Below are 14,578 nucleotides of genomic sequence, written 5' to 3' on the forward strand. Positions count from 1 at the left end.
ATCCTTCTCGGGGGTCTGACTGTGTCTTGCTGGCTGCCGGGGCTTAGGACAGGCACGTGGCCACGTGTCACCCCCGTGTTACTGCCTCGTGCTGAGTCGGCAGCTCTGCGGGCAGATGACTTTGGGTTCTCTAGGGCTGGGGTTCCTGCTGGCGTTGCCTTTGACCACCTTGATCTGCCTCCTTCCATTCTGTGGCCACAATGAAATCTATCACTTCTGTGACACGCCTGCCGTCACGCGCCTGGCCTGTGTGGACACCCGCGGGCGCCAGGCCACGCACTGTGTGTCGGTGGGCGAGGCCGCTGCGGCTCTCCCCTTCCTCCTGATCCTCTTCCTAACCCTAACCCTTCCCTTCCTCCTGATCCTCTCCCGAACCCTCCCCTTCCTCCTGATCCTCTTAAATGTAGTTTTGACTGTTCTCTTATATCCTAGATATTAGTCCTTTGCTGGATAGATGGTTTGCAAGTGATTTTTTTCTCAGTCTGTCACTTATCCTTCATCCTCTTAACAGGGTCTTTCAGACCAAAAGTTTTCATTTTGACGAAGTCTGACTTAGCAATTTTTGCTTTCATAGATGGTGTTTTTGGTATCAGATCAAAGAACTCTACCTAGGCCAACTCCTGAAACTTTTGTCCCACTTTTCCCCTAAGAGTTGCACAGTTTTCATTTTCTGTTTTAGTCCAGGATCTATTTTGAGTTAATTTTTGTATGAGATGTGAGGTTTAGGTTGAGGTTCTTTTTTTGTTTTTATTGTTTTGCTTTTGGATATCCAATTGCTCCAGGATCATTTGCTGAAAATTTGTTCTTCTCCACTGAATTACTTTTGCTCCTTTTTAAAAAATCAGCTATAGGAATTCTCTGGTAGTCAAGTGGTTAGGACTCCAAGCTGTCACTGAGGGCCCAGGTCCAGTCCTTGGTTGGGAAATGAAAATCCAACAAGCTGTCTGGTAAGGCCAAAAAAAAAAGAAAGATCATGTGGGCATATTTGTGTGGGTCTACTTCTGGATTCTCTGTTCTGTTCCGCTGATCTACAGGTTTATTCCTCCACCAATACTAGTTTTTGTTTTGGCCACATCATGCTGCTTTTGGATCCTTAGTTTCCTGACCTAGAATTGAAGCCAAGTGTGAAAGCACAACATCTGAACCACTGGACTGCCAGGGAATCCCCCACCAACTGTAGTCTTGATTAATCTAACTATAACCCTTGAGGTTGTTGATATTTCTCCCGGCAATCTTGATTCCAGTTTGTGCTTCATCCAACCTGGCATTTCGCATGATGTACACCGTATATAAGTTAAATAAGCAAGGTGACAATATACAATCTTGACATACTCCTTTCCCAATTTGGAACCAGTCCATTGTTCCATGTACAGTTCTAACTGTTGCTTCTTGACCTGCATACAGATTTCTCAGGAGGCAGGTAAGGTGGTCTGGTATTCTCATCTCTTGAAGAATTTCCCACAATTTGTTATGATCCATACAGTCAAAGGCTTTGGTGTATTCAGTGGAGCAGAAGTAGATGTTTTTCTGGAATGAAATGGGGCTGGATGAAACACAAGCTGGAATTAAGATTGTCAGGACAAATATCAATAACTTCATTTATGCAGATGACACCACCCTTATGGCAGAAAGCAAAGAGGAATTAAAGAGCCTCTTGATTAAAGTGAAAGAGGAGAGTGAAAAAGCTGGCTTAAAACTCAACATTCAAAAAGCTAAGATCATGGCATCCAGTCCCATCACTTCATGGCAAATAGGTGGGGAAACTATGGAAACAGTGACAGACTTTATTTTCTTGGGCTCCAAAATCACTACAGATGGTGACTGCAGCCATGAAATTAAAAGACGCTTGCTCCTTGGAAGAAAAACTATGACCAGACAGCATATTAAAAAGCAGAGACATTATTTTACCAACAAAGGTCCATCTAGTCAAAGCTATGGTTTTTCCAGTAGTCACGTATGGGTGTGAGAGTTGGACTATAAAGAAAGCTGAGTGTCGAAGAATTGATGCTTTTGAACTGTGGTGTTGGAGAAGACTCTTGTGAGTCCCTTGGACTGCAAGGAGATCCAACCAGTCCATCCTGAAGGAAATCAGTCCTGAATATTCTTTGGAAGGACTGATGTTGAAGCTGAAGCTCCAACACTTTGGCCACCTGATGCAAAGAACTGACTGACTCATTTGAAAAGACCCTGATGCTGGGAAAGATTGAAGGCAGGAGGATGAGATGGTTGGATGGCATCACTGATTCAATGAACAAGAGTTTGAGCAAGCTCCAGGAGTTGGTGATGGACAAGGAATCCTGGTGTGCTGCAGTCCATGAGGTCGCAAAGAGTCGGACACAACTGAGCAACTGAACTGGACTGATAACTCTTGAAATTGGGTAGACTTGTACCTACCACTGTAGTATTCTTTTCAAAATTGTTTTTAGCTATTCTAACTCCTGTGCTTTTACACACAAATCTTAGAATAACCTTGTATATATCTACAAAAACTCCTGCTATGATTTTGATAGGGGTTGTATTACATCTGTATGTTAATTTGGGGAGAATCAATTTCTTTATGATGTTGAGTCTTCCAATATATAAACACCCTGTGGCTCTCCATTTATTTAGATCTCCTCTGATTTCTTTCTTCAGCATTTTTTAGTTTTCAACATACAAGTGATGTATATACTTTGTTAGGTATATACTTAAGTATTTTTTTTATTTGAGTGCTTATAAATAGTATTATATTTTAAATTTCAGTGCACTGATGTCTTAATGAATGCATATTCTCTAGTTCTATAGGTTTCCTATTTTTAACTTCCTTCCTTCTTTCTTTCTTTTTGTGAATCTCTTTGGAATTTCTTTCTATATAGGCAATCATGTTATCTGCAAATAGGTATGGTTTTATCTTCCTTGCTCATCTGCATGCCTTCCAATCTCCTTGTCTTGTCTTACTGGTCTGACTAGAACTTCCAGTACTCTGTTAAATAAAACTGGTGAGAGTAAATAAGACAGTCTTTGTCTTGTTCCCATACTTAGGAGGAAAACATTCAATCTTTCACCACCAAGTATGTTAGCTGTAGGGTTTTTGTAGGTGTTCTTCATCAAGATGAGGAAGTGCCTCTCTATTCCTATTTTTCTGAGAGTTTTTAATCATGAATAAAGATTAAATTTTCTCAAATGCTTTTTCTGCATTGATTGATACAATCATGTGATTTTTCTTCTTTCACTTGTTAATATGATGGATTACCTTGTTTAGTTTTCAAGTATTGAAACAGTCTTGCATGCCTAAAATAAACTCCTCTTGGACATGGCATATAATTCTTTCTTTTCATATCTTGCTGAATTTTATTTGCATCTTTTTTCATATTCATGTGGCCTATTGGTCTGTAGCTTATTTTTTGGTCCTGTCTTTGTCTGGTTTTGGTATGAGAGTAATATTAGCTTCATAAAATGAATTGAGAAGTGTCCCCTCCTCTTTTATTTTCTGGAAGAGATTGTAGGATTGGTATTACTGCTTCTTTATATGTAGGTTCCCCCGCTATCTGGAAGTAGAGTGTTCCTATGAAATCTTTCCTAAGCTGAAATAGGGTAAAGCAAAGCAGCACACATCTTGCTTCTTTAGGACACCTGTGCTAACAGATGCACAAAATAAGCTGAGATAAAGCACCGATGCTCACAGGCACAGGTCAAAACTACAGTGGCTGAATGCTGAGATGCCTAGTGTGGCTCCCAGGGAAGAAGCTTGGCAGTTCTATTGCTGCCGTCCGGGGGTGTGTGCTGCAAGACAAACGCTGGACACTATTTTCATTTTTAGCATCTTTTTGTAAAAGCCAAAATTCTCTTCAGATTTCTTTTACTTATGGAAAACAGGTATTAATGTAGGTCTTTCATAAAAGGAAATGGTGAACTTCCCTGGTGGTCCAGTGGTTAAGAATCCACCTGCTCCCTTCTCCACCCCAGAAAAGAATCCAACTGCCAATGCAGCAGACAGGAATTTGATCGCTGGTCAGGGAGTTAAGATCCCATGTGCCTCTGGGCCAAGAAACCAAAACATAAAACAGAAGCAATATTGTTACAATTGCAATAAAGACATTAAAAGAGGTCCACATCAAAAAAAAAAAAAACTTTAGGGACTTCTCTAGTAGTTAGGAATCTACCTTCCAATGCAGGGGTAAGGGTTCGACCTCTGGTCAGGGAACTAAGATCCCACATGCCGCAGAACAACTGAGCCCACATGCCGCAGAACAACTGAGCCCACATGCCACAACTAGAATCCACGCACTGCAACAAAAGATCCTGCGTGACACAGCTGAGACCCCAGGCAGCCAAATAATAAGTATTTTTTTAAAAGAAAATAGTATATAGTAAATTTTCAGTAATCAGAGTACACCCATATTTGGCCCAGTGAAACCATCTGGGCCTGTAGATTCCTCTTGGGGGAATATTTAAGTTACAAAATCAATTTCCTGAATAGTTATGGGACCATGAACATTTTTCTCTTTCACATTGGGTAAGTTATAATAGTTAGTGCTTTTTGCAAAATTGTTTCATCTCATCTAAGTTAGTCAAATTTCTGCGTGTAGAGTTGCTCATTATTGTCATTTCGTTGATAAGACGTGTCCGACTCTTTTGCAACTTCATGGATTGTAGCTGGCCAGGCTCCTCTGTTCATGGAATTTGCCAGGCAAGAATATTGGAATGGGTTGCCATTTTTCCAGGAGATCTTCCCAACCCAGGGATCAAACCCGCATCTCCTGCATTGTAGGCGAATTCTTTACCACTGAGAAATCCCATAGAGTTGTTCATAGCATTCACTTATCCTTTTGATGTCTGCAGGGCCTGCAGTGATTATCCCTGCTTCATTCTGGATAGGCAAAGATCTGATCTCTCTTTTTTCTTTGTCAGTTTTGCTAGAGGTTTGTCAATTTTATTGGTCATTTCAAAGAACCAGGTTTCTTCCTCCCATTTTATTTTTAAATTCTGTGTTTTCTATTTGCAGCAAAATGGATACACCTAGAGATCTTCATAGTGAAGTAAACCAGACAAAGGCAAACATGACTTGATATCATTTATATATGGAATTTTTTTAAAGCTACAAAAGAACTTATTTTAAAAACAGAAATATAGTCAGAGACACAGAAAACAAACTTATGGAATAAATCAGGAATTCGGGATTAACATATACACATTGCATGCATGCATGTGTGCTAAGTCATTTGAGTCTTGTCCAACTCTATGACCCCATGGACTATAGCCTGCCGGGCTCCTCTGTCCATGGGATTTCCCAGGCAACAATTCTGGAGTGGGTTGCCATGCCCTTCTCCAGGGGATCTTCCTGACCCAGGGATCAAATCATCACCTTTGCCTCCTGCATTGGCAGGCAGATTCTTTACCAGTAGTACCACCTGGTCGTTGCATAGAGTATTCTGTAAATGTCAATTAGATACTGTTAGTTATGGTGTTTTTTAGTTCTTCCATATATACTTACTGGTTTTTGGTCTAATTGTTATATCAGTTGCTGAGAGAGAGAGGTAGGAGAAGGAAAAATTATATAATTTTAAGACATCCACTAGCTTTGTGACTTTGGGCAAGCCAATTTAAGCTTTTGGAGTCTACTTCCTCATCCTCAAAATTACGAAACTCTCAGGATTATTCAGAGGATTTAAATAATGAAGTAGAGTGTCCAGGAAGTGCCTGGCACTGAATTTGGGTAGCACGATCTTAATCAATAGAGTTAAACTGACCAAATCCTGTTTCTATCCAAACAGCTAAGGAATGAACATCCCAAAGAAGAAAGGTAATTGAGAGGATATCAGGGCTTTTTTTTTGGCTGCGCCAGGTGGCTTGTGGGATCTTAGTTCCCCAATCAGAAATTGAAGCCAGGCAAGGCAGTGAAGGGGTTTCCCTCAGGGCTCAGTGGTAAAGAATCCGCCTGTAAGGCAGGAGATACAGATTCATTTCTGGGTCAGGAATATCCCCTGGAAAAGGAAATGGCAACCCACTACCATATTCTTGCCTGGAAAATTCCATGGACAGAGGAGCCTGGCAGGTTTCAAAAGAGTCAGACACAAATTAGCAACTAAACAACAAAGCAGTAAAAACACCAAGGTCGACCTAATCCCGAGGTCCACCTCATCCCAAGGTCCACCTCATCCCAAGGTCCACCTCATCCCAAGGTCCACCTTACCCAAGGTCCACCTCATCCCAAGGTCCAACTCATCCCAAGGTCCACCTTCCCCAAGCTCAGACCTTTCCTTCCAGATGTCTCCCTATCTCCCACCCTGAGCTCCTTAGATTCTTCTCTCTGCCAACAATAAAAGGTCTTGGGACTCAAGGAATGGTCACTGAATGCATTCTCAGTTTCTGAGGCTCAATTATTTCAACCATAACTCTATCAGAGAAAAATATGTCAAAATTTTAAAATATATATATTCAGTAGTCCACCTAGAAATAAAGAATGTAAGAAAATATGCTTCAGCACTGGCTCCATCTCACCTCCTCTTGGGGCTCTGTTGCAGAGAAAAAAAAGCTTAGCAACAGAAAGTGTTAAAAGTAATTCTAACATTTATTCACATTTTTCAAAGATCCCCCTCATAAGCTATTAATACAGTAATATATCTTGAAATCTCCATTCCCAGGATACTCTTTTTAATAAATGGTCCTGGATCAATTGGAAAACCATATGGAAAAATAAACATTATCCAATATATTACACCTTGCACAGGAATCAATTCTAGATGACCTGTTTTTAGAAGAAAACATAGGAGAGTGCTTAGTAGCCTCAGAGTAGGCAACGAGTTTTTTTTCCAGTGGGACACAAAGAACATGAACAATAAGGGAAAAAATAGAGAAATTAAACTATATTAAAAGTTAAAATGTCTATTTATCAAAAGACACCCTTAAAAGAGTGAAAATGCAAGCCGTAGAATAGAAGATAGCACTTCCATCTAGGATATATAAAGAACTCCTAAGAACAATAAGAAAAAGCTAAGCTCATTTAAAAAATTTTTAATTTATTTTTGGCTGCGCTGCGTCTTCACTGCGTTGCTAGGGCTTTCTCTACTTCTGGCGAGTGGGATCTACTCTTCACTGCAGTGCGTGGGCTTCTCATTGTGATGGCTTCTCTTGCTGTAGAACATGGGCTCTAGAGGGTGCAGGCTTCAGGAGTTGTGGTGCACGGGCTTAGTTGCTCCCCAGTACGTGGAATCCTCCCAGACCAGGGGTCAAACATGTGTCCCCTGCATTGGCAGGTGGGCTCCCAACCGCTAGATCACCAGGCAAGTACTAAGCCCGTTTTTTTTTAAATGAGCAAAATACTTGTATAGACATTCCACAGAAGAAAATATTCAGATGGACTGACAAACATGAGCAATTGCACATCTTCATTTGTCACTAGGAAATGCAAAATGAAGCCACAATACAATGTTACTACATAATGAAGAGCTAAAAGGAAATATCAAGTCTTGACAATGCAGCTGGATATCTGAAAACAACTCAAATGTGGGTATTCACAGAAGTGTATATTAAACAGCAAGAATGAATGAACTACAACTCCAGGCACCAATATGTGTGAATCTCACCAACATAACTTTGAGGGAAAGAAATCAGAGACAAACCTACTGCCTGAATCCACTTCCATAACCTACGAAGAACTATCAAAACAAATCTAAGTTGACTATAGGCAGGTATCGTTATCGACAGAAATAGTCAATGAACAGCCTATAGCAGGAATAGAGAAGAGTTTTATTTGAGCCAAACTGAGGACTTTAACCTGGAAGACAGTCTCTCAGATAACTCTAAGGAAGGAAACATAGTTTTAAATCTTGTCAGAACAAAGAACATCAAACATGAGAGGGATATATACCTTCAAGGTTTAAAAAGAAAAAAATTAGCATGTACACAGTGAGTCAGTATGACCTGGGTATCTGGGAAGAAAGACATCATCAAAGCAACACCAGGGCTTCCCGGTGCCTCAGTGGTGAAGACTCTGCCTGCCAATGCAGGAAACACAGGTTCAATCCCTGGTCCAGGACCAGCCCACATGCCGTGGAGCAACTCAGTCCTGCACCGAACTCCTGAGCCTGCGCTCTAGAGCCTGTTCTCTGCACCAAGATAAGCCACCGCAGTGAGAATACCCCATGCACTTCAGCAAGAGAAGGGCCTCCACTCTCTGCAACTAAAGAAAAGCCAGAACAGCAACAAAGCCAGCACAGCCAAAATAAAATTGATTAATTAATTCAATTATATCTTTAAAGAAAAGAAGTAATACCAGCATTGGCTTTCCACAAAGGAAGGCATTTATCTCTATTTTCAAAATGGACATTCTTCTGGACCCTTTTCTTTAATGATTAAAGCAGGTGTACAGTGAATTTTATTATTATTATTAAGCTGTACTTGATATATATCTTATAAGTTTCCGGTATACAACATAGTGATTCACAATTTTTAAAGGTAATTTTCCATTTATAGTTGTTATAAAATACTGACTATACAATGTATGTGTAATAGGCCACAAAATTGGCTGTCCTAGTTAGCAGAAGGTTTAAGTTAAATCAAGTATAGGCCAGGATGACTTTTCCATTCCTCAATATGTGAAAATTTCTCCAGTCATTGTATTTTTTACAAATCGAAGATCTGTGTCAGCCACGCATGGAGGAATTCTATTGGCATCATTTTTTCAATGTCATTTGCTCACTTCATGTTTTTGTGTTGCATTTTGGTAGTTCTTGCAGTGTCTCAAACCTTATTATTATTATATTAATTATGGTGCTCTGTATTCAGTGTTCTTTGATGTTACCACTACGTCTTGGTAAAGGCTCAGCTGATGGTTAGCATTTTTCAGCAATAAAGTGTTTTTTAATTAAAGTATGTACATTGTTAAAGACGTGATGCTGTTGTACATTTAGTAGACTAACAGTATAGTGTAAATATAGCCTTTATATGTACTGGGAAACAAACAAAAAAACTCGTGTGAATTGATTATTGAGATATTTGCTTTATTGCAGTGGTCTGAAATCGAACCAGAAATACCGCTGAAGTCTGCCATTAATAGGCAGTTGTTACGCTGGGCGGGGTGATGGATGGAGGAGCTTCAAGGGAACTGTTAATACTCCATATGTTGATCTGAGTTCTGGTTAAACATGTATGTTCATTTCATGGAAATTCACTGAACTGTACACTATGACTTATGCACTTTTCTGTATGGATATTTTATCCCAGGGGAAACAAAATCTAAATAAATAAGTAAAAAGACCTTGTTACCCGTGCCTTTCATTTCAATTTCTTTCAAGCAAAAGGAGAAGTTACTGACTCACTGCACATAAAAATTTAGGGGAAGTCTGCTTCAGGCATGACTTGATCCAGAGGCTCAACAGACATCTTGGGACTGAGTATCTGCCACCTCGGCTCTGCTAACCTCTGTACTGGTCTCCTTCATTCAGGCTTTTCACCCCTAGTAGCAGCAGCCCCCAGCTTAGGAGCTTGTCCTCCCAGCCCCACCCTCTGCAGAAACAGAGCTCCTCATTCCTATGGCTCCAGCAAAAGTACAGTCAGTCCTCATTACTGATGAATGTGGGGCAATTAACTGACAACACGGCGTCAGTCAGGCTCTCCTGCCCCACTCTCACGGCCTCATGCCTCATCTGCTCTAAACAACTCATGCCTTATGTTTTGTATTGCTGACCTTGGGAGCACTGGGCCTGCGTGCCCACTTGGCCATGGGCCACTTTTGTCTGTCTTAATATATCAGTAGTTTTTGAAGACTCCCTGTGCTACTGCCTAGAGATAATAAACGACTGTCTGCAGCTCCTCGAGTCTTCTTCCAGCTCCTGGTCGCACCTTATCTACTCTGGGTCCGGTGAGCCATGTGAGCGGCAAGACAGGGAGTCATAGACTCGTGAATTCACCTAGCTGCTAAAATTTATGTGTAACCCCAAAATCAATACCGGCACTTTCACCATGTTTTCAGGGTCATTTGTGGACAAGTGCAGAGCGGTGAAAACTTTGAGTCGCCCAGTTTGTTCCCAGTTGAGGTCAAACAACATGATGCTTTGTTTTCTTGTTTCGGCTCATACAGTGAACAAGCGTCCCTTTTACAATCTAGTTAGTGCCATGTTTGGGGCATTTTTGTGCTTTTTTCTTGCTGACTTCACTATTTTAAATGGCCCCCAGGTGTAGTTCTGGGAGTGCTATCTAGGGTTCCTAACTTCAAGCTGGCTGCCAATGTGCCTTAAGGAGAAAATAAGTATGTTAGATAAGCTTTCTCAGGCATGAGTGATAGTGCTGTGGGCTATGAGTTCAATTTCCATGAGTCAATAGTATATTAAATAAGGTGTGTAAACAGAAATACATAGAAACATATAGATACATATAAACAAGGTTATGTATTGATTGGTTGATGAAAATGTGGCCAAAGGCTTACAGGAACCTAATCTTTTATCTCCCCTACAATATTCGGTATTGGCTAATTCGGAGTTCCTGGAAAGTTTACAGAATACTACGACTGTAAAAAGAAGAATTGATTGTACTAGAATTAAGTCTCATTAGCCTGGCTTGAGTCCTAGGCTGTGAACAAATCACCTGGTTGGCATGTGAATACTGTGATTGGCCAGGGCTGTGTCATTGGCTTATTCCACCCCTACTTCATAGACTGAATTCAAGAAGAGAGTTTCCTCAAAAGAAGTCAGAAGGAGAAGAGTGGAAGCCTGGCAGGCAAAAATATAATTACCCAATATTCCAAGTCTCTCTTTGATTCTATCTTACTTTACAGATTATTACATAATATTTTTATACATTATTATTATCTTACTTTATAGATTATTACTTTATAGTAGCTTAGATTAAGCGATTGAATAAAAAGCAAGATTGAGGTGGGTGTGAGTCAGAGTTCTATTGGCAACAGTAGACACTGATGTTAGCTAACCTAAATAGAGGTTCTCTAAAATGTCGTCAAGGGACTTCCCTGGTAGCCCTGTGGTTAAGACTTCACCTTCTAACACAGCGGGTGCAGGTTTGATCCCTGGTTGGGGAGCTAAGATCCCATATGGCTGGTGGCTAAAAAAAAAAAAACAAAAAAAAACAGAAAACAGAAAAAATATTGTAACAAATTCAATAAAGACTTTAAAAATGGACCACCAGAAAAAAATTCTAAAAAGATAATAATAAGTAAAAGGTCATCAAGGAATGCACTGAATTGAATGGGAGACTGAAAAACCAGGCTTGGAAAATAATCAGGAACCACAGCCAAGTCTTGCCCAAGAAACTGTCTTGTCGGGACACAGCTTGTCACCACTGTGACCAGAACACTGTTGGACATGAACCCTGCTGGTGGTACGGCCACTGGACCTTGACCCCCAAATGAAAACATACTGTTTCTCTTACCATTGGGACTAAAACTACATGTATGGCAGATGATGTAGACCAGCTCACTCAGCACCATTCCAACCCATTTAGAGTTTGCCCTCCTGTATTTTAGCGACCAGGAGGGTCTACGTTTTCTAGAATCCGATGTGGCTGCAACGACCTAGCCCACCTCAACCGCAGGCAATCACAAGGAGAGCAACGAAAGCTACAGACCACAGGCTGGGAGTCTGGAAAATCTTTAAAACACAATAGTACAGCTGTCCCGTTCCTTTGGGTGTTAGATAAGAATGAGGTGACAGAGTCCAAACTGCAGCTTTATAGGGACTGGACAATGAACTATGGCATTAGCAGTGTTTCTCCTGGAAAATTCTGTGGCCTGATTAGGTATTTTTCCTCCTCATGTTATTCTTGACTGCTTGGCCTGATAGTTTAACTTCCATGCTCAGTTCTCTGGTCCTCCCAGAGATTCTTTGGCCATCTGATACCTATTAATAAACTTTTCACAGTTAAATCAGCTCGAGTGGATGCTGGAGATGGCGGTTAAGAACCTTGATTAACAACAGATGATTCTAATGGGTCATGCATATTCCACATGGGAGAATGACAAACATCTGAACTCTCTCCCTCTTTCTTTCTTTCTATTTTCTTTCTTTCTCCTGGATCCTTCCTCTTAGCATGCTAAGTAGATGCCATCTTTTAAAAAATTCTTTTAGCCATATATTTTACCCTCTCTACCACCTCCGGGCTCCCCTGGTGGCTCAGCAGTAAAGAATCCGCCTGCCAATGCAGCAGACACAGGAGACCCAGGTTCCGTCCTTGGCTTGGGAAGATCCCCTAGAGAAGAAAATGGCAACCCACTCCAGTATTCTAGCCTGGAGGATCCCATGGACAGAGGAGCCTGGTGGCCTACAGCCCATAGAATCGCAGAGTCTTAGCACGCACACATGTAACACCTCTACCCTCTTTTAAGTAATGCACATACACATATTTTGTTTTGATTTTTTTATAAAAGTAAACCAAATCCAGAGCACTGACTAAGCATATATCTGTGTTTATTAGATTCAGATGAAGACAGTATTTTTGAAGACAAAACTAAAGAAATACTCAGAACTCAGCCCAGAGGCAAATAAAATGTGAAAAATAATATCGAGTTAAGAAACCGGAAGAATAAAATGTGAAATCTAACATAGGTTTAATTTGGATTCTGGGAGTAGAATCTAAAGAGAATGGGAAGAGACAATTTTTGAAAGAGATGTTAGTTGAGGAATATCCAGAATTCAGAAGGACACACAAAGGATAAGATTCATGATAAGTCCAATTTAGGATAAGTGATCTCAAAAATCAGGTTTGGGGATGAAGAAAGGAGTTGTGTGCCAATAAATTGGTAGGCAAGTGAGTAAATCAAAGCAAACATTAACTACATAGAGCAACATTTTATAATGACAAGGTTTAATTTGCAAGGGAGGCTGTAAAACATAAACAGAAATAAAATAATGAGTGACTTCAGAGGCAGTCAGACGGTCAGGACTCCACACTTCCAACTGGGGGGAGGGGATGGTGGTGGCGCTGGTTGATCCCTGGTAGGAAACTAAGAAAAGAAATAAAACCATGGACCACAATGATCCGTAAGATGGGATGGCATGATTGGTCTTGGTGTTAAGGAGAATGACAGAGACATTGAGTAATTTTAAATTTTGTACAAAGCAAGCATGCTAATATGTTAACATTCAAAGAGAAGAGAAACAGGCTTTATAACTTCCAAATTAAAGTATGGAGGAGGAGTTAAATTTGAAAAGTGAGTTACTTCCAGGTTAAAATGCAGATTCAACACATGCAACTAATGTCACCACCATCAAACTCCACTAAAAGAACAGTAAACAGATTTTAAAAGGCATTTACTTTTGTGTGTGTGTGGTCATGCGCTGGGTGGTATGTAGCATCTTAGTTCCCTGACCAGGAATCAAACCCTGACCCGCTGCATTCAGAGTTCAGAGTCTTAATCACTGGGCAGCCAGGGAAGTCCCAAAAGACATTTACTTCTTTAAAGCAAGGAAGGGAGATGACTTGGAGAGGGAGAGATGGCAGCAACAGTTTGGAAGATGTTGATCATATGGCTCAAGTGATTTAACAGAACAGAGAAGCAGAATTCTGAGACAGCAGTGGGGAACCAACTACATTTTCACCAGAGAATCCTCAAAATACTCACTAATTGGAAATTACAAGTATGTATATCTGGAATCAGAGATGGGATGGAGTAAAATTTAAAATTAAGAGGGTGGGGTGAAAGCTGAGAAGTAGTTAGAAGCCAAATCTCCTTTGCTGCTCTGCACTACTCTGCTACTCTCACTGTCCCTGTCTACTGCAGCAGGTGACTGGGGTTTATTCTTTTATTTTTTAAAGTCTTTTTTGAATTTTTTACTGTATTGTTTCTGTGTCGCATTTTAGGTTTTTTAGCCGAGAGGCACGTGAGATCTTAGCTCCCTGACCAGGGACTGAACCCTCACCCCCTGCATTGGAAGGCGGAGTCTTAACCACTGGACCACCAGGGAAGTCCTGGGGTTTATTCTTACAGCAAGGAACAATAGTAGGTCTTCGAATGGGGGAGATGGACTGGTACAGTCAAGGACTACACTGAAAGGTGAAATTATATATTATATGTACTAATTATTTATACATGTTGAAAGTTCACACCTCCATCCTTTTCCTCCTACTGGGCTCCCAGAATGCTAAAAGTAAAATCTATACCCTCTAGTTGCAAGACTTGACGAGTCTTTTCCAAGTAATCTGAACAGCTAAAGAGGAAAGACCTAAAGAGAGAGACACATTTCCAAATAAATGACCAATCCGGGTCATCACAGTGAAACTTACAGTTGGCTCAGAGCATTTAATTTCCCCACTAGTAATCATAACCAAATGCATGGATTACTGGCTTCTGAAGAAAGCCTCTAGCACTGATGATAGAGACGAAAGCAAACAGGAAAAACAAAACTCAGAGGAAATAGAAGTTAGGCAGGAAAAAGAAAACTTAAAAAAAAAAAACAACACACACATATATATATCTCTGGGCTTCCCTGGTGGCACAGGGGTAAAGAATCTGCCTGCCAATGCAGGAGACACAGGTTCAATCCCTGGTCCAGAAAGATCCCGCAGACCTCAGAGTGACTAAGCCCGTGTGCCACAGCTACTGTGCCTGTGTGCCTAGAGCCCATCCTCTGGAACAAGAGAAGCCAAT

This window comes from Odocoileus virginianus, chromosome 17 (assembly GCF_023699985.2).
Source record: "Odocoileus virginianus isolate 20LAN1187 ecotype Illinois chromosome 17, Ovbor_1.2, whole genome shotgun sequence".
Lineage (NCBI taxonomy): Eukaryota > Metazoa > Chordata > Mammalia > Artiodactyla > Cervidae > Odocoileus > Odocoileus virginianus.